The sequence below is a fragment of the Halyomorpha halys genome, unplaced genomic scaffold, assembly GCF_000696795.3.
Source record: "Halyomorpha halys isolate HHAL.00 unplaced genomic scaffold, Hhal_1.1 Scaffold670.1, whole genome shotgun sequence".
NCBI classification, from domain to species: Eukaryota; Metazoa; Arthropoda; class Insecta; order Hemiptera; family Pentatomidae; genus Halyomorpha; species Halyomorpha halys.
In genome coordinates, this window is record NW_027106188.1 from 48,528 (window position 1) to 70,258 (window position 21,731).

General features: G+C 30.8%; 1 protein-coding gene across 1 annotated transcript in view; it reads left to right on the forward strand.

Annotated features, from left to right (window-relative positions):
- The first annotated feature begins 803 nt into the window (after positions 1–803).
- cyr (cypher) overlaps positions 804–21,731 on the forward strand; it is a 117,153-nt gene continuing 96,225 nt past the window's right edge. The window contains exon 1 of the mRNA XM_014427762.3: positions 804–1,196. The gene's annotated coding sequence lies outside the window, so the exon portion shown is untranslated. The remainder of the gene's footprint in view (positions 1,197–21,731) is intronic.

Consider the following 21,731-nt stretch of genomic DNA (forward strand, 5'->3'; position numbering starts at 1 on the left):
CTACCCACATTTTATCTATAGTTATATCTATTTAGCTATATTTAATCCAATATAATCTCATCTTTATCATATCTACATCTGTCTTCATGTAGTGCACCAACATGCTAATTAGTCTGATAATCAACCTACAGTCAGATTTGCTTATCAAGTATTTCACCTCTGCTACATTCACATTGTATTATCCCTTTAGTGCCATATTTATAATAATAGTCATTAAATTTTATCAACTTATTTCATCAAGTAACTTTATCTTGTTAGGTTAGGGTTTATTTTGTAGAGTTTGGTATCCAATTTAATAGTTAATGTTTATTTGTATTTATTTAATTTATACTACCGGTCAGTTGGTAGCAGAACTTCATTCTTATCAGCCACGAAGAAGCTCTACAATGTAGGGCGAGACGTTGGTTAACAATAAATAGTTTTCTTTTACTATTTTGACACCGTTATTGATCGCCACCCGGACTATCTTCCTACAATCTACTTCAAACGGTCAACTATCTTCTTCTAATATTTATTTAATTTAGTCCTCATTATTTTAATTTATGTTTTAAAGAATAGTTCATATGTTTTGTTCCGTTAATGCTTTATAATTTTCATCTTTTTATAACTTTTCTTTTATTAAATATTGTTTGTTTACCTTAGAACTTCTTTTTGTTTATTTTTTGGTCTATTTATAGGTATATTTTAATTTTCTGTCCTATTCCTCATCAACCTACACAGTGTTTACACTCCCAAAATATACATCCATGAAATCCAGCGTAATCTGTGGCGTCCCTACGACAACCAGGCTGTGACCCCACAATCCTAAGATAAAGGTTAATAACAATGTTCAACAAATAATTTGCGCCTTCCTTTTAATACTAAATATTAGAGATAGGAATGAAGACTAAATAGCCGAGGACGGAAGCCGAGACGCAGGTAGCGGTGCTAGGGTAAATAGACTGGAGCCCAGTTATCTGCATGCCCCTCTCCAGCCAGTCCTCCGGTCCTCTCCAGTCTTCGTGCGGCGTCGCTTCAGGTAGTACCTTCCTGGGTCTAGTTCTTTATAAACATCGCAGTACTAACCAACAATCGCAGTTTAAACTTCTGGGATTCCGTTTGCTCAGCTTCCAATCTTCATAGTCCCTTTTTCCTGTTTATGAGAGCTGGTACAGTTTGGCTTCGGACACATTCACACAACAGCACATAAATTGAAGGTATGTTATTTAATTTTTTTTAATATCAAAACATATATACAGTAGAAGAATGATATAATAAGTAATATGTTGTCCGAAATATATATTAAAATAGCTCTTGGTTGATCATTTCATTTTATTATCTGCATTTTACATTGTTTTGTCTTTGTTGCCGATTGTGAGTAACTTCATACACGTTTACACATTCTTTGAAAAATAAAAAATAAAAATAAACCTAAAATGGTAATCATATAACGAAAGAAAACTTTGGCTCCTTTTTCTTTATTTACTTATTGAAATTTACAACTTTTTTTTTTTTTTTTTTTCATACCCTCCTGTAATGATGTTATTGAATATTTGGTACATACATATAGGAGGTATGCTATATGTATATCTGGGAAATTTACATATTAATATATTTACAATATTAGTGAAATTTACAACTGTATAAAAAAATACAATAAATACATGTTTAGAACACATGATAATCTTGGGAAGGAACCATCCAATGGTTATACTTCAATCATTGTTTTGAATTAGAAGATCCCTTGGCCATCTTCTTTTCAGACGCCTCGGATTTTTATCAGGAATTGCTAAGGATGAAAATTAAGAACTAATGGGTTTGGGTGGGTAAGGATTTTAGAATGAAAGGAGATATATTTATTTCGGGCTAAATCTGCAACGAATGAGTTCTTTGTGAATGAGTTTATTTGTTACCTAATAAGGAGCATCAAGAATTTTGGATTGTAAGGATTGGATACAAGAGGAATTTAATGGTTTGATGGAATCCCAATATGTCCAAATAGGTATGATAATTATAGTGCATAATAGTTTTTTATTGTAAATAGGAAGTATAGAGCGTTTGTCAAGAAGGTGTCGTAGTAATCTGAATCTCTAAAATTATTTTGTTACTGTTTTTTATAAGTGGTGAAATTTTCGTCGTTTAGAAATCAAAGATTGATGATTGATAAGGCGAAATTGATAATAAAAAAATTGAATCTATCAAATATATTAGTTGATATCATAGCTATAGTTAATATTTAAAAATATATATAAACAAAATAAAATTGAAAAAAAAAAAGTATATTTTATAACTGTAAATGACATTAATCAATGTAATAAAGATGTAAATAAACCAAATTAGTTATATTTATTCGTACATATTTTATTTCTTAAGGTAATATTTCCCGAATGAGAGAGCTGTTATCGTTAAATAAAGTTTCCAAATGGTAATCCGGTTTCTATCAAATCCTTGCACTCTGTCAGTATGTGCTTAACAGTTAGTGGTACGTTACACTGACTAGAAAACGTAAAACGGTGGAGGAGAAAGAGAAAAGTCGAAACCCCCAAAAGTTTTTAACACTGTAACCAAATTTAGAAGGGTTGCAGAGTTAAGCAAAGCCTTCATCGCATTTAATATGCTCAACATTCTTTTACGTCTCTTCACAATAATAAAACTTTACTTGACCAAGAAAAATTAAATTCAACTCCCTCCGGTTTCTCTGAAAATTTGATCTTTAATCTTATAGGACACGTAGAATCCAAAAATAAAAAAAAAAAAAAAAAAAAAAAAAAGAAAGAAAATTATGTCCATGACTTTTTACCGAAACTACAAACCAACATTTTTTTAAAGTTTAGGCACCTAGTCATTCTAGGATGATCCTCGGAACTCCTTATTACCATTCACCATTTCATTAGGATCTGGTGGCCGATTTGAAGTTTTTCGATTACTTACAATGAAAGAAATATAAAGTTTTTTTTTTATCACTATTCCAAAGCCTTAAAATAAAATTTAAAAAACAGAAAAATAGACAAAAAAACAAAGAAAAAAAAAACATTATTTTTTGAACGGATGTAACTATTTGGGTGCTTCTTTTAATTTCATATTAGGGGAATACTCCTTAGTATTACGATATTCCAAAATTTCGAATTCGATAAAATTGACCGGCCGAAACAACATAACACTCTTTAGCCGTCCCTACAACGTTTTGTGCAGATTGGCGGGCTCTTGTTGAAGATATTGCTACCTGTGATTTAAATAGAAAATTTATTTACAACTGTAGAAAAATATATATAAGTAAATTTGATGTAGGTGACATATTGGCATGATACAAACATGTGAGAAGCTACTCACTGATAGAACTCCAATAACATTTGTAGAGGAGAAGATCTCGAGGCCATCTTCTTTTCAGACGCCTAGGAGTATTATTAGGTAATGAAGGAGAAGCCAGGTTAGAAACAAGTGGATTTGGATGGTTGGGTAGTTTATCATGGAATGAATGGTATCTGGTTCTGGCCAAATCGGCAACATATGAAACATTGAGATCCTGATGGATGACTTGATTTGTAACAAAGTAAGGAGCATTAAGGATTTTATGAAGGATTTTGGACAGTAAGGATTGGATTCGGGAGGAATTTGATGGTTTAGTGGAGTCCCAAAGTTCAACTCCGTATGTCCAGATAGTCCTTATTATAGTCATGTAGATCAGTCTTTTGTAATGGATTGGCAGTTTAGACCGTTTGTCTAGTTAATATTGTAATAGTCGGAATCGACGAGCAGTTTCCTGTCTTTATATGTCTTGTATGAGGATTCCATGTCAGGCATTTGTCCAGATGTAGTCCTAAGTAACCGATCTGTTCGACAGTAATAAAAAAAAAAATTAAAAACCAGAAATGGTGAAGGTTATGAACAAGAAATTTTTATTTTCACATTCCTATAAAAATTCTGACTTTAGGGGTTCTCAAGGTGGGAACAATCAAATAAATTTTGTTCCAGTGAAGCATAGATCGGGGTCTAGGGTTACCTCGGGATTTCTCGTTCAAATCGGATTTGTGTAATTTTTTTCTTTTTACTCCCTTAGCTAAAATAAAATAAAATTTTGTATTTATCCATTGCTAACAATGAGAACTGCTTATTTTTTTTTTTTTAATTTAAAGGTAATTTATAGGACGATTTTTTTTTTAACAATTGATTGTGGGGGAGGGGCATTGCCACATACAAAAGACACCCCTAACAATGTTATAAATGGAAAAAAAATAGATTAAAATAATAATTCTGAATAAAAGATAAAAATAAAGTTAATAACAAAAACAATGAAATTTATAGATTTAAAAAAAATAAACAATTGACTTCTAATGAAAAAAATAAAAAAAGTGAATTTAAGAAAAAATGAAAGATAAAAAAAATTACAAAATAAAATTTTAGAGTGACAATAACAGAACTGATAAATATAGAATTTATAACAGGATCTCCTGCAGCAGCCTAGGCTTCAGTCTTCGGGTTGTGGTTGGGTTTCCCAGGTTGTAGGTCACTGCTCCTTTAACTGTAAGTAACTGAGAGTGGAATTTCATGAACCTTTTTTTGTGATTCCTGATGCAATTGTCTGTACCTGTCTTAAATATTTAATTTAATTTCCGTATGACTTTCTGTTTTTTGATCTAAGCTATTCACACACAGGCTCACACAAACACCCACACATAATATTTAGGGATACTAGGTTTTTTTTGCACTCTGGGGACCTCAAAACTTTCTTCTCTCTAAACGTTCTTTGGAAGCGTTGTTTTGTTTTTGGCGATGTTGAAAATTAAAAATTATAATTCAACGCATCCAAAAAACATGGAGAATCGTAGAAAAAAAAGTTTATGATCTTGTTTTTGAATAACTAAATGTCATTTCAGAAACACAAAATCTACAGGAGAAAATTTTAACATTTTATTGCTACGCACCCTTCCATTGCAGATGAAATGTTATACGTGGAACCAATAGTTACAAAAAAAAAAAAAAAGAAGAAGTAGATTCTGTTGTTCTGTTTAATGAGAACATGGCACCAATATTTAAGATATATAGAATGATATTCATTTCTGAGTAATAACCCGAACTTATATTGAAACTCATAACCGAAATGAATTCCAATCTGTTCTCTGGTGGTTTGGTTCCGCAAGGTTAGCCTTTTTCGAGTACCGCTCTGTCTCTTTCCCAGTATACAAGGTTATTATTGAATTGCATAGTTTCAAGTATTGTATAGCAGAAAAAATAAATCATTTACTCTAGCAAGTTTTAGTTAAGTGTTATATCTGGAAAGTTTATAATAAAAGTAATTACAGTGCTTTATCATTTCAAGTAAAGAAGTAGGAACATAAAGAAGTCATAAGTAAATGTTTATTATTATTTGTTTTCTACATCAGCTTTGCATAATTATATATTATATATAATCTTATAACTTTTTCCAGACTGGCTTTATTTTTTGAATAAGATAATTTATATCCAAGTCTCTAATACTATTTAATAATAACTTTAGGACCAACGTTTCGGCCAACCTACCATCATCATGGTCAATCTTCACTATAAATTCACACTTAACTTTTTTACAAGCTATTCTACACAGTTCTAATAAAATTAGTCAAACTAACCTATTTTGTCACCCCATCATTAAAATTTAAAACCTTTAACTACACATCTATTCAACACTACGATAACACAATATTATTTTTGTTTTTATTAATTTGATTAATTTTATTAGACCTGGTAAGAATAGCCTGCCAAAAACGTTTAATAGTTGCTTGTAAGGTGTAACGTTATGAGTTAACTTTGTCATTGAGGTTGGCCAGGTTGGAAATTTAAATTATTAATAAATAGCGTTTGAGAATTAATTTGATATAATTTATTTTATTTTAAAAATACTATATATTTATGATGTAGAGTTTCCTTCATTGAGACATAATTATTCAATAGGAAAAAAAAAGTTATATTTAAAGTAAAAGAGATGGTCGTGTCATGAGTATTATTTGCAGTTAAATAAAATACTTGGAAAAAATGAAAGAAAATTATCAAAAAACAATAGCTCTAACTTGTAAATCTATTAAAGAACAATAAAATATGATAAGCACTGCATCAGCTTTAAAACGTATAATTTTTTATAAAAGCTGAGATTATAATAATTACCCAGAAATATACAGAAAATGTTTCTCTTGACTAGAGAATCAAAAACAGAAACAAATATTTGTAGAGACTTGAAAAACATTCATAAAATAAACTTAATTTGTCTCTCATGAAAATAGTTAACATGGGCTTGGTAATAGCTATTTTAGTGATACTAATTTTCGTAATGCCATCCCGGCAAAACAAGAAAATGAAATACCCGGTATATGTATATATGTATTTGTAAATGCCTTTTTCTTTGCCCCAGGAGGTAAGAACAAAAAAAAAATTCGATAAATTCATTTCACTAGGCAATTCAGTTCTAAGGGATGAGGCTATTTCAATGCATTTATTAGATACCAATTTGCATATTTCTTATAGTGATCGGAGTTACGAGTGCATAAGAATTCAATCACTTGAGATAATGGTTTACCCGTTAGGACAATTATGAAAGATATGGACCATAAAGAGTTGAAGGACGATAATCTGTAATCATGGTTAATCGAATTGTATAAGAAGGGCCTCAACCTTGAATTAAAAAAAAAAAAACTACAATGACTTCAAGTTTTACAGGAAATAATATCATCCAGCTCAGAAACGTTGACAGAGAGCAATATTGAACATACAATTTTCGGGTAACACATGAATAATGAGGTGATATTGTTTTTTTGATTAAACAGTAGCAGATCTGACGGAAAAAAGTTTGTTTTTTGTATTTTGTGTTTGAGGTATTCAATAGATTATATGATTTATCGCAATTAATCTAACACCTTTAGAACAATCGATAGCAATGGACTACTGACTCCTAGGATCTGAGTCAGCTCTGTGGGTTCAGGAGCCCCCCGTGGTCCACACATCCTCATTAAGTGGGTATCCTTAATTAAGTAAAAACCTGGCGATCGAGGGTGATTCTGACCAAATCACCTCCTCATCCTTCATGGGTTGTAGTGGCATAGATTTAATTTCACTCATATTTTATTTATACAATTATGATAGTATTTATATATTTATGTATTATTATTATTTTACATTTTATATCTTTTTTTTTCCTTTGATCCTCTATTTCTGTATATATTGTATAAATATAAATTAGAACACTAATACGTAATGCCCTTAATTAGTCGCTGATTGTATTAATTCACTTCAATACAAAAGTTTTTTTCGTGTAATAATAGAAAATTATCGTTATAAATACCGCAAAAATATGAAAGTATAATGAGAATGACTCTGAAACAAGGAACTGGTAAGTGTTGTTTGAGACTTTGCTCGAATAATTTATTGTAGAGGGAAGGAGAAAATATAATTTTTTCAACAATTTTTACTAGATTTTCCGTATCATGATATGAAATATTTTAATTTTTCCAAATAGATTTCAACTTTATTTTCTTGTTGAAAATGTTGACGCGTTGAAGTCAACAATTTTCGTTTATTGGTTTTTTTTTTTTTATTTAAAGCTTATTAACTTTTTTCAGTAAAAGTTTTATAACAATTTTCGCTGCTTGAATTAGGTTCCAATATTTAATATCCCAACGCTTCGGGTTTTCAAAATATTGAAACTTGAGCTACACTCCACACTACCTATATTCCTATAACGAAGTATATGGAAGAGGCGATGGTTGTACTAATATAAAGTGTTTAATAAAAATATTACAAATGAATAAAAACCTAAAAAATCCAGATTAGAAAAAAGTTATTAAAATTTTATCACATACATTATAATAGACCTCCCAATATATTAACAAATTTTTTTGTTTGATTCGCTTCAATAGATTTTAGAGGTACCGATGTTCAGAGAATACTTCAAAAATAAATTAAGTAATTGAAATAAAACATTTTATTTAAATACAAAATATTTTTCTAATCACAATTACTATTAGTACGTTATTTATTTTATCTTTCTCTGTGTTCTCCTCGAATTTGGCCATTGGAAATAAATTGAGCTGTGAGGGTAATCAAAGATTGCCTTTCGGAAAAAAGAAACAATTTTGAATTTCTATTGGAAAATTATATTTAATAGTCTTGGTTTAGAGATAACCAAGCATTCTGAGAGAGGGGGTAGGTCGTTGTTACCTGCAACTGCAGCGATCCCGGTTCGAATCTCGCCTGGGACTTTTATTCCTGTGGCTGTCCCGCGAAATGAAAATTCGAACCCCCACCATGGATACAATAAGGTTGTTGCCATGAAGGGGGTACAAAAAAAATTAATGTTCCAAATCTTACAGTTAATGACGTAAAAAAATGTTCAAACCTTCAAACTTTTAATGTTTTTTTAATTTAATTTATAACTAATTTACTAAATGTGTTATAATGTACAGTTGTAAATAGCAATAAATAAATTTATAACTACATTCTCTGCTGTTAGTCAATATCAGTTTTAAGTCACTCTTGGAATATAAATAAGGATTTATTAGCTAAAATACGATTTTATCTCAACCCTGTTTTATTCCTAATATCGTAGCAAAAAACATATTTTGGAATTCAATGATTTTTTTTTTAAAGAAAAAAAAAAAGTTTCACTCTCTATTAAATCAAATTAACTTTCTAACTCAGCCTTATTATGCAGAGGTTCTTTCATTAACAGTCGAATCAGAAAAAAAAAAAAAAACAAGAAAAAATTATTTAGTGTGTGATATACACTTCTCATTTTCCTACCGGCACTTTCCATTACGTGAAAATTTCCATTCTCCACTATTTTCCGGGTTTTCATGATAAAATCATCACTCATCATTGAATGACTGCTGTGTGCTGTAATAAATTTGCATTTAATGCAGCAGGCGAACTTTTTAAAGTGGAAATTTGATTGGCATGATATAATTCGTCACATATATATTATTGGATATTTTAATATTTACGAAAAGTCTATACATATATATATATATAATCAACACTACTCCTTTCGTTGTCCTTTTATTTCATTTATTGGATTATTCCTTAAGATCATGATTAGTTAAATGATTTTTTATTTATATATATTTTTTATTACCTTTTTGATAATAATAAAAAAATATACCATTGATTTATATATTTTCTGTATTTGATGTTTCAGATTTTCGTTTATTCTTCTAAATATGTATATTAGTAGAAATTGTACATTCTCATTTATTATTTTTAGTTTAATTGCATTTGGTTTTTTATCATTTTTTGTTTATTTATTATCAGAAGTTGGTCAGCTAATTTTATATTATTTGACATATGGTTTTATTTTATTTGTTCTAGTTTTACTTCATATATTCTGTAAATTATTGTTGTTCCTTTTTATATTTTCAAATTCATTATATTTTATAATGGTTTATAGTCTCATTTTTTTTTTATTTTACTCTGAGGCCTAATTTTGACGCATGTAACATTATTCTAAAGGGATCAATCCCAGAATAAATAAAAAATATTATTTTTAATTCCTAGTTGTAGTTACAATAAATATATCAGTTATTGACAAATGAAGCAATTCAATTATCAAGTCCATTTTATCTAACGGATTTTAGTCTTAATTTCGAGTATAGGTTCCGGTTTAGAAACGGCAAAAAATCTTTACTTGTAATATCAGCCGTGGATCGTAACTGGGATTAGGAAAACTTCTTAAGGAACTCCCAACGTCTATGAAATCCTGATCTTTCTATCGGTTGAAGTAAAAACCTGCCGTGCTGAAGATAACACTCCAGGATTAACTGTTGTAGTTCACCAGTTTTTTCTTTCTAAGCCTACACTTAAATGTTTTTATTGTAGTCTAATCAGCATACAATTATTTAGTTGTAAATCCTTTTTTTTTTTTATTTAAGAGGGCAGATATGAAGGGTACTCGACCTAAGGTTTCCTATAGAGCTAGGAAATTTTGAATTATGTACAATTTCCTAGAGAAAGGAAAGTTATTCTATGTTTGATATTCGAAATATGTTTAAATAAGGTAATATTCACCCAAAAATGTCATACTTTGAAGTACTATATTTATAATATAAAAATAATTGGTTTAAAATAATTGGACTACAGCGGTGATTATCAATACTTTATTATTTTAAAAGATATATAATTGAGTTAATAAAATTATACTGTAATGTTTATTTCATAATTGTGTTAATAATATTCTTAATATAAATTTGAAGGCAGTTCTTAAAAACTATTTTTCTCTTGATCATCTTAGTGTAAGGAGAGAGAAATACTTTATTCATATATGCTGCCTAAATACATTAGGTTGCTATCTCACACAGCATACTTATCAATCCGTAATCGGACATATTTACATTACATATTCATGGTATAATCATAAAAAAAGATATACAATAATAGGATATAATAAACAATTTTTTTTCCACCACTACAGTTTCCTTTTACAATCCATTTCGGTCTGTACAACCAATACAAATGTTTCACTCACTCCCATTTTTCCCTCTCATTTCTGCTCAATTATTCAATTCACCCTATCAACAAATTCGCTCTCCGGAATTCACCCTCCTAGATCCTCCTCAGTGACCCGCTAAAAAAATTCAATATAAGACGGTAATGTGAGATCAGACCATCATTCATAGTCACAGCAGTAGATCAGTCTATCAAGAACAAACAACTAGATACATTTTACAAGAATAAGAATAACATATAGATTAAGAGGAAAATATAATAAAAAAAAAAAAAGAACCGGTTACAGGAAATACTTGAATGGATAAATACGTTTAACTCAAAAATTAGTATTAACGTACCGACAAAAAAGGTTAGTACTCTAGGGTTAATGAACTATGCGCATATATTTTTTCTTGAAAATGAAAATATTTTAGGTGTTGACGACGTTGTTTTTTTTACTGCTTGATGCCCAAACTGATGTGTTGTTAGTTTTAAATATTTGTACTCCAATGAATTATCAAGAACAGTAAGATTGTAAGCCGGCATTGTAATAATCGAAATTTTCGAATCTTTAAAGGATTTTATTTTAATTTGCTAGTCCTCATATAGGTTATTATAAGATATAGTCACTTAAATTTATATACTGCTCTCTTAATTATGTTACAAAAAAGAAAATCTTTTATAGATATACACTATTTTCCCTAGTAGATTAAAAAAAAAATGCTAAAATTGTAGGCGATATAAACTTAATAAAGCTATATTGCTATAAGGCTCGTTGACAGTTTTGAAAAGTCAGATAATACGGTAGTCTAGTTCTGTCTACACGGTGACAGTAAGCCTAAACTAAACCTGTTAACAGTCAATTGGAAAACCGACTATTACAGTATTATTGTTTGATTTTGCTAAGACGTTTAGATAAAAACCGACTATAAGTTTAGAAATAATTAAAACATAACGGTAAGTGAGAGCAGTCTTTTCTAGCGCAATAGGTATAAGTTAATAAGGTAGTACAGGTGTATATATATGGCCATGCACATGACAGTAGCTTCACTGTCAATTAATATCTTATACTGTCAATTATCACAATAGACCTAGTGGAGAGCACTGTCACGACAGTAATTGCCGTCATGTCCCACAACTATCATCGCAGAAGTGGTTGTATAGCGTTTTTTACGCCTTAGTGGAAACAATCTCTGACCAACTCATCATTAAGATAAAGAAAAATTATAATTACTTATATTATTATAAAGACCATGGAATGTTTTTAGGGACACAATTGGTTAGAATGGAAGAGCCAAACTGGTGAAGGATTCGGTGTGTAGAGGAGCGCGACGGAGATCGGTTGGCTGGTTCCACCTGCTGCATTCATCGCCACCTTCGTCGTACGGTCACCGTCGTCAGGGCCAAAGTAATACTTCTCTAAAAGAAGTTGGCAAAGAAGCTATTGTATCTACAACTTTAACTATACTAATGAATTGCAAATAAATATATAATGACGAAGAAAGAACGTAGTAGAGACTAGTTAGAAAACAGCTGAAATACGATTGTGATATGCTTGGACCATACCAGACTATACATTATTTCAATTTTAAACGAATTTATTCACGGTGTCCTCTGTCATCTCAGCTTTCCTGGAGAGGAGGAAGTCAACAAAGATGCAGTTGAAACTCATACACTGATAAATAAACAACGAGGCGTAGGTAGTTGGCCATTGATTAATAATAAGTGGAAAAGATGGTCGGGGGGTGCGGTATTTTATTTTTAAAAAATATAATAATTATAGGAATAATTTTTATTGAGGCGTAGGTAGTTGAGATTAATATGTGGAGAAGAATTGATACCAATAGAATTAGACAGTAGCCGATTGATAACAATGAAATAGCAGCTTTAAAGGGACAAAAGAATATATTTACTAATTATACAAAACAAAATCTGGAACTAATTTAGATATTGACTGTTAGCTACCCCTAATTCTTACAACTAAATTAGCAGTTAGTTGAAATAGACAACTGACTAATTACTTCGCATACGCGCGATCATAAAATCGATTTTATTTTAATATTCAGCACCCCGAAAACGTATAAAAGAACCCCAATATGTTAGAAATTCGAAGAGTTAAATTTTTTTTGGAATAATTTATTTATTGTTATTTACAACTGTGTAAAAATATATACAAGTAAATTTGCTGTAGGTGACATATTGGCATGATACAAACATCTGGAGAATCTACTCATTGATAGAATAACATTTCTAGATGTGAAGATCTCGAGGCCATCTTCTTTTCAGGTGGATTTGGGTGGTTGGGAAGTTTATCATGGAAGGATTAGTATCTGGTTCTCGCCAAATCGGCAACATATGAGATATTGAGGTCCTGATGGATGACGATTTGTGACAAAATAAGGAGCATTAAGGATTTTGGACTGTAAGGATTGGATTCAGGAAGAATTTGATGGTTTAGTGGAGCCCCAAAACTCAACTCCCTATATCCAGATAGGCCTTATAACAGTCATGTAGACCGTTTGTCAAGTAAATGTTGTAACAGTCGAAATCGACGAGCAGTCTCCTGTCTTTTCAGTCTTGTATGAGGATTCCATGTCAGTCGTTTGTCGAGATGTGGTCCTAAGTAACTTGTAGGGCGAGGTCATGGGTTTACGACAAAGAGTAAATTGATTTGGTGGGAATCCATTTATTTCTTTATTCTTATTCTTATGTTATTTTATTTGAGTATGAATGTAATCAGTTATCACTATTACTTATTGACCAACAATGTTATGGTAGATTGTAATATTTATCAATAAATAAAAACTGAGAACAAAAATGAAAAGCTATGAGGATTGACTGGTTAACTTTTAGTTCCCAATACAACTACTGTTTTTAGTTATTAGTTATAGCTAACTTTTGTCCAGTTCAGGGAGACAGTGGGGAGTTATTACCTAGAACTGAGTAGGATTAAGCAGTAATACACGCACTGTATACTAACTTAATCCCTACTCTCATACTATCCAATGAAATCATACATTTTTAATAATGTAAAAAGTAATGCAAATAAATGTCTACTCTGTATATGCACGTACGTAAATATACATGAGAATATATAATATTAATTATTCGTACATAGATACGTACGTGTATATAAAAAAAATATTCGTGCATACCGAAATAAAAAAAAATGTTCCTTTTATATGGTGGCCACAAAAGTCAGCATTAAATGCCTAATGTACGCCTACACATTAGCCAAACTAAAGGTTAGTACCTACTTGCGTAAGCTAATGGATTGTATACTTAATTAAGTGGAATTAGCTTGTCTAAATCTATCGAATGAAGTTTGAAGCAAGCGCTAGTTGTTAGGGCGTAAAACCCAACAGTCATCAGGGCCATGTTTCATACTTCCCAAATATTCCGATTTATCCCTTAAATATTTCATATGTTTTTTAATATATATTTTATTGTTTTATTTTATTTATTTCTTTTTTTTCTAGGTTTCAATCCCATGATTTTGAAATATTTAAATTTAAGATAGTTGATGAGTTTAAATTTAGGATTTAAGGCTTTAGCTATAGCTAGACTATACCACCTTAGCTGGACTAACATCAACACTTTATAATCCCACAAAGGGAGAAGAGTCAGAGAAGTATAGATAGTACATTTCATGTATTATACGAATATATATAGAAAATACTAATTTTATTTTAATGGTACGAAAATCTAATTTAAATCTTGTATAATAGATTATTTTTTTAAACAAATTAATACCGATTTTCTTTAATTTTTTTATTCATTCGAGACTACTGATACACCTGGTCCCACCCCTAATCTACTTAAACCCTTAGTGTAGAAATGGCATTCTTGGAAGACGTGGCTGACTGTAAGTGTACTGTTGCAATATTGACACTTTGGCGGTGGCTGCTTGTTGATCAGGTATGAATGAGTCTGATTTGTATGCACTATTTCCAATCTAGCTATTGCGGTCTCCTCCCTGCGACCGGAACAATTTGACGTGGTCCATGCTTTAGTTGTTTTTTTAATAGTCTTTAATTTTCTTGCCGGTCCTTCATTCCACATTGCTTGCCAATTAGATGAGATTTCGAGATCAAAAATTAGCCTATATATTTTCAAATGAACGTGTATGAACACTTTCAAAAAGGGGCATTAAACTTTATTGCCATATTTACAATCAAGTACAAACATATATTTATAAAAACACTGTATGTCTAGGCAGCTAAATTATCAGTCTTATATGACATAAAATCTAAAATGTAATTTGAATTTAATTAACTCATTCGAAACCAATTGCACACAGTGTAAAATGCATTTCCAAGCCAAAAAGACCGACTGCACATCGAGAGTGCAATGTTCTTGAGTTACAATTACCAGCCAGTATAGAAGAAGCGGCCGTTTATAAAAATTATCCTAGAAGTGTGTAAAAATAAAATTTGATATTGATTTCATGTTCGATTATATTTGGGCGATTGTTTCAAGGATCATCATTCTATACAACAAAAGTAAGGGTCATACTTCCAGGATAATTCATTGCTTCTTAAAAAATTATGTTTATTTAGGGTTTATATTCCTTTATTTTTATTTATTTCATTTTATCTATAATTATATTCTTTTCTTCATTACTGAACCTAAAATAAGGATTTCATGTTACCAGACTATTGTTGGAATACATTTTCTAAAAATAATACGTACTGTACCCCATGCTGATAGCAGAGATGATTTTCCAAATATACCATAATTATCTGAAGTTATTATTCATTAATTTATTCTATCGGTAGGAAAGAAATATAAGGAACGGGTACAGTTAACCGGAACAATATGCTTGGTATCCCAGAAAAGAAAGCAGTTGCTTAAAATTCACGGCATCTCCAGTGCGGAATGTTCGTACCGTTGCTTAGGTACATTGAGCTGAGTGGAAACTGTAAATGCATACTAGAATAAATAGAACGAAGAAAATGGAAAATTAAGAAGCATTTCTCTGTTTAGAGAATAATGCGAACAATAAAGTTAATTTATATTATATCATGAATACTCAGATGTTTGCTTCTCTTCTACTATAATATAATTTTGGATACAAACATAGTTAGCAATTATTTTCTGTTTTTAGTTAAGCCAATATTTATTCTTCTAAATCAAAGTTTTATTAAGCACCTCAAGTTGTATAATATCTCTGAATATCTCTAAATCATTCAAAAATTTGCAGACTCCATCACTTGGTAACAATAGCTTTAAAATGCATACCTAAGACGGTATTTCTGTGCGAAGCACCTATGCTCATATTCTGCCTAAATTGAGGTTTGATAGTTTACAATCTTCCAGAATGGCAGGCTTAGGATAATTCGAAAAGGAACTTACCACAAGAAGAATGATACAACCAAAATTTATGACGAGGTACAATAAAAAATAATAGAAATAATTCAAAATATGCCAATTTATTCGAAAGCTAACAACTATCAGGGAATATAACCAATACTCTTTAAAGTGGAAAATTATATATCCAATATAATTGACTAATTCAATTTATTTATTTTATAGGGAGTGGGAAGCTCATTGATAAGGCAATGGACTACTAACTCCAAGGATCTGGCTTTGAATCCGGCATTAAAATGTGTCAGATAGTTTTTATTTGTTATCTGTAGCGGTTGAGTCAGCCCTGTGGGTTCAGTCTACCCAGCCTCATAAAATAGGTACCCTTAATTTTTTAAAAAATAATTTGCATTTCCAATTTAAACCCAAGGCACAGCGTTTCTCTACACCACTATTAGATTTAGGAGTGTTTTTTTTGGGGGGAGGGGGGAGGTTTGTGACACAAAAATTATCGATAAAGCTAATAGAACAACAAAAATTATGGTTGGTTACTTATCGCATAAGTAGATTCATTTATATTATTAGTAACAACTGAATTTACTCCTCGAAAATCAATTGGAATTTACAGTTTTTTTTCGCACCATCTTGAAGTAAATGGCGATTAACTTGTATATACGGCTAGCGGCTTCATCTTCCATCAATATTTATGAACCGTAGAACTAATCTCAAAGGCATTATTTCGGCATTGTGAAAAAATGAGTTTTCACTGGTTTTTATTATGTTGTTTTAAACTATTCAACAAAATATATTTTGGCAAAGTCAATACCAACGAAAGATAGGTAAAAAATTTTAGTTTTTCAAAAGTAGGTTTGTTTCTTGAAATAACAATTTTGTACATTTTTGACCGACCAGAAAAAAGCTTTATTGACTTTTGTGATGAGATTATTTTTCCATAAAAGTGTACATATTTTGCATACGTTTCATTGATGTATTGAGACGTAAGTCAGGGGCCTTCTTGAAAGGTGTAACCTAAATAAGATAAGACCAATAAATAAATTAACTACAATTAATAAGAATATCATTTTATTTATAGGGAAAAAAATCATTTTAATGATGGGAAAAATTAAGATTTATATATTTAAACCTGAAAATATAATTAAAAAAAAAAATTAAATTTTAAAATGCAATTTATTGAATTCAGCACTCTGAAAAACATGATAATTAAAGAAGATTTGAACAATTTAGTGGTGTTAGCACAAAATCAGCAGTTTCCCATCACTGTACACCCTCACATAATATGAATCAGTTGGACAGATAACCAAAAAACAAATTTGGGATTCCTCTTTCTAATCTATAATTAATATCTTTGTTTAAAATCTGAATTGATGGATGAATGATTTGTTTCGTAATAAATCATATTCTTATTTTGACCAAACCTTTAATTACTGAGAAAAATTAAAAAATCTTATGTTGAAAGAAGATAGTTGACTGTATGAAGTAGATTGGAGGAAGATAGGTAGGTGACTGTACATAAAGGTATTAAAATAGTAAAAGAAAACTATTTATTGTAAACCAATGTTTTTTTATTTTAATGTCTTGTTAATTCTAAAATGTTTGTATTTCGTTTTTTCATTTAGCTTCGATGAAGCCCTGCAAAGTGGGGCGAAAGGTTAACTTTTAAGGAATTAAAAGTTTTGATGCTTTTATTAACCATCACCCGGACTATCCTCCTACAATCTATAGCTCTTATATTGTGTATACGTATATATAGTTGACCGTAAAAATTGATATATAAGAAGATGGTCAGGGTTGCGGTCAAAAGTGAAGTTTACAACTATTTTTGTTTCACTTTTGACTAACTTGTTTCACTTTTGCTGGTATTTGAAAATTTCTTAAGGGACACGAACGGAAGAGGTTTTTTCACTATTCATTGCTTATTTACATCACAATTCTTTATGTGGTCACAGACCGTAGCTTAGGGACGATTGTAGCATTTCCGTAATAAATATATGTGGGTTAGAACTCTCAAGAACTATAAATGAAAATAAGCTTATGAAAAACCAAAAAAGTCAAAATATAAGAGTTATATATAAGAAGATGGTCAGGGTTTTGGTCAAAAGTGAAACAAAAATAGTTGTAAACTTCACTTTTGAATAACTTGTTTCACTTTTGACCACAACCCTGACCATCTTCTTATATATAACTCTTATATTTTGGTTTTTCATAAGCTTATTTTCATTTATAGTTCTTGAGAGTTCTAACCCACATATATTTATTACGGAAATGCTACAATCGTCGCTAAGCTACGGTCTGTGACCACATAAAGAATTGTGATGTAAATAAGCAATGAATAGTGAAAAAAACCTCTTCCGCTCGTGTCCCTTAAGAAATTTTCAAATATCAGCATACTAACCGTCGAAGACGTAGTCCCAATCGATTTTTTGCTGTCATTTTTTTTTCTTCCTGCCATCCAGTTTACCAGAAAGGACGAAGAAGAGGCAGACAGCGGCCTTGACTCGCGCCGAAGACTCCCATTGAGGTAAGAGGTTACATAAGGAGCTAGCGGCGCTGTATATATTAAACGGGAAAGAGCCCGTTAGCTCCTTCCTTTGTGCGAACCCGTTAGTGTGGGAGATGTGGCTGCCTCCGCGTACTGCCTTCTGTATAGATAGCTTCATCATCATACTCCTCTAGGCATAAATGAGACGTATATTCATCCAACGGGTTGTCCATGGGTGGGGCAATACTTTTTCAGTGAAGATAGCGGAACGGCTTTGGAAGTCTGGAACTCGAGACTTGCGATAGTAAGCGAATACACTTACTGGGGGTATTCATGATCTTTTACTTAACTTGTTAAAGCGCGTTAAATGGAAAAACTTATGTTCAATGGAGAAATATTTCCTTCTTTCAGCATGTTAAAACATATAACATGATTTAGACTCTGTTACTAGGCCTGTTAAATTGAGAATGAAGTCACGCAACAGACCAGCTGAGCTCGTCACCATTTTGTTTGTTGTGTTAGGTTACTTGCTCGTACTTTGTGTTTTAATTGTGTATTAGTACTGTTTTAGATGTTTTTCAAACTAAGAAAGCAATAGATGACAATAATGATAATGTAATGACAGTTGTCAATTAGCTCATCTTGATTCTCTTCCTCACAAGGCAGAAGATCAACAAGGCACCCAGTGACCAAACTTTCACACAACTTTAACTTTTCACTGAATTCAGGCATGTTGTAATACATTACTTAAATCAAAAAACTTAGAAGTAAACAATAACAAGAAGTTTAGTAAAGAAAGGTTATAAAACAAGTTGCTCAGAAAATCCGCTAGGAGCTCTTATACATTTAACCTTTAACATGACTTAAATAGAGCTGCTCACAATCCTATATTTATAACATTTAACATGGTAACATTCTGAATTTAACACAGCATGAATACCCTTAATATCATAATAGGGGTATTCATGATCTTTTGTTTAAGTAGTTAGTAGGTTTGTTAAAAGGAGAATGCCGTCAGGCAACAGACCAGCTAAGCTCGTCATTATTTTGTTTGTTGTCCTAGGTTACCTGCTCGTAGTTTGTGTTTTAATTGTGTTAGTATTGTTTTGGACGTTTTTAAAACTAATAAAGCAATGGATGACAATAATGATAATGTAATGACAGTTGTCAATTAGCTCATCTTGATTCTCTTCCTCACAAGCTAGAAGATCAACAAGACACTCAGTAGCCAAACCTCTACACAACTTCCACTTTTCACTTACTTTAAGCAAGTTGTAATAAATTATTTTAATCTAAACCTAGAAGTAAACAATAACATGAAGTTTTGGGAGGAAAAAGTATAAAACAAGTTGCTCAGAAAATCCGCTAGGAGCTCTTACGCATTTAGCATTTAGCATGGCTTTAAATGGGGCTGCTCACAATCCTATACTTACAACATTTAACATGGTAAAACATTTTAAATTTAACACAATATCATGAATACCCCTACTGTATCCTATAAGCTAGTCTTGGTGTAAGTGGTCCTGGGATACAGTCAGCAAAAGATAATAATTTCGTAAACCCGTTTTAAGCTGCAAAAAAATTGATAAAATATTATTCAAAGAGTTTACAATAGTCAAAATTGCTTGTAAACGCTATTAGAAAGGTCAGTTTACAACAAGGTTCATGAAAAGGGCTCCAAAAACCCTATCAACATCACCCTTCCTTAAGTCCTTTCTTCTCTTGTACTCCTTCTCCCTCCCCTGATATTTTTTCTACTTCTATAACTTAATTATCATTATCATTTATTTATTATCAGTTTTATTTAATTATTGAGTTTCAAGCGATTCTGCAATCTTGATCTTTTAATAAACAACGTAAAAACATTGCTAGCAATTTTTATTTATTTACCGGGTATGTAAACCATCTTTATTATTTTAAGGAACTTTATAAATTTCAATAATTTTTAAGGAGAATATTTGATTTACAATAATAAAAACACTCAATACTGCTGCTAATGAAATGAAAATTATTCTAAATTAACAATATATATATTTACTAAAATATACTCCCTGCTTCTAAAGAATATTTAAAATAATTTACTTTATGTGAGTGTAACAAATATTTCATTGAGATTATTCCCTCCTAAAACTCATGCTTAAAACCTTAAAACAAAATATATCCTATCTAATTTTACTTGAGTTTCGGGGATGTAAGAGATGTATCAGATGTATCAGAAGAATTGTTTTTATTTTTGGTTTTCTGAAAAACTTTAAAATTCATATCAACCCCCCCCCTAATTACTGGAACTAATCAATTACTTTAACTAATCTAAAGAAACAAAATTCATTTTTATTTAGCGTCATTGATCGCCTTGATGTTTTTAAAGGTTCGGTTTAGTTTAAAATATTAGATTGATCATTTATGATATGTGAGAAGTGCTAAAGTAAAATATTTTTGAGGTCGTTTAGTGAACAGGATTCCTTTAGCATCTTTAAATTCCTGACCTACATTGGAAAGGCAGGCAAGAACAAGCGGGCCTTCTCCCGCGAAGTGAGTCATAAAAACAGTTTCTTCCGACCAAAACGTATATAAATATATATGTTAATATAACAATTTTTTTTCTATACTCTTATGATTATTAGAATATACCTTGACATTTATGATTTGTTATAGGATTTATTTTGCATGGCGAATGGCTAGGTATACTGAATTTTAAAACATTAAAATAAAGACCATTATTATATAATACTAATAATAATAATAATTTAATAATTTGTTTATGGGACAACCCCCGTTAACAAATAAAGTTAGTCTGTGAAATACATGAAATAGATAAGTTAATTATAATAATTTTACAAAATTGATGAGTTAAAGATTTTTTTATATAAACTAATAACAAACAATATATCCAAGCTGTGCTATCCACATTCATTAGAATAAAACAGTAAAATAAAAAACGTCACTTCATATTTAATAATATTAAAAAACAAAAGAGGAAACTAAACAAGAACTATACCTCCTATTGGGACGATAGGTGTCCAGCTCTAAGCAAAAGGTTTTGGGTAACATATATAAAATACAGTTTAAGGTCGACAAAGCTTCTGGGAGTTCAAAGTATATTAGTGTGGACCGCCTCTTAGATTAATTGCATATTTACCAGAAAGTCGTTGTTGGGCAATTATTTTCAAGTAAGCTATTGGGCAACGGATTTTTAGGTAGCTTTGAGGAACATCCGTTTTAATGAAGACCCCACTGTACCACGGGTTATAGGTCGATTCTCGTAATAACAAGAGGTCATTATCCTTGAAGAATTATCTGTATCTATCCAAGATCTCTCCCATTCTAATTTTTATACTTACCGGATCATTAAGTAGTATCGAGTCAAACATTCCGAAGCTCTCCAATATTTTTCTTATCTGCGTTACCCAATTATATAGATAATTATTGTGTTCAATGAATTTTTAATATTTTTCATTTTGATCGAGTCTGGCATCCAGGTCTGCTCTATAAACTTCGTCAA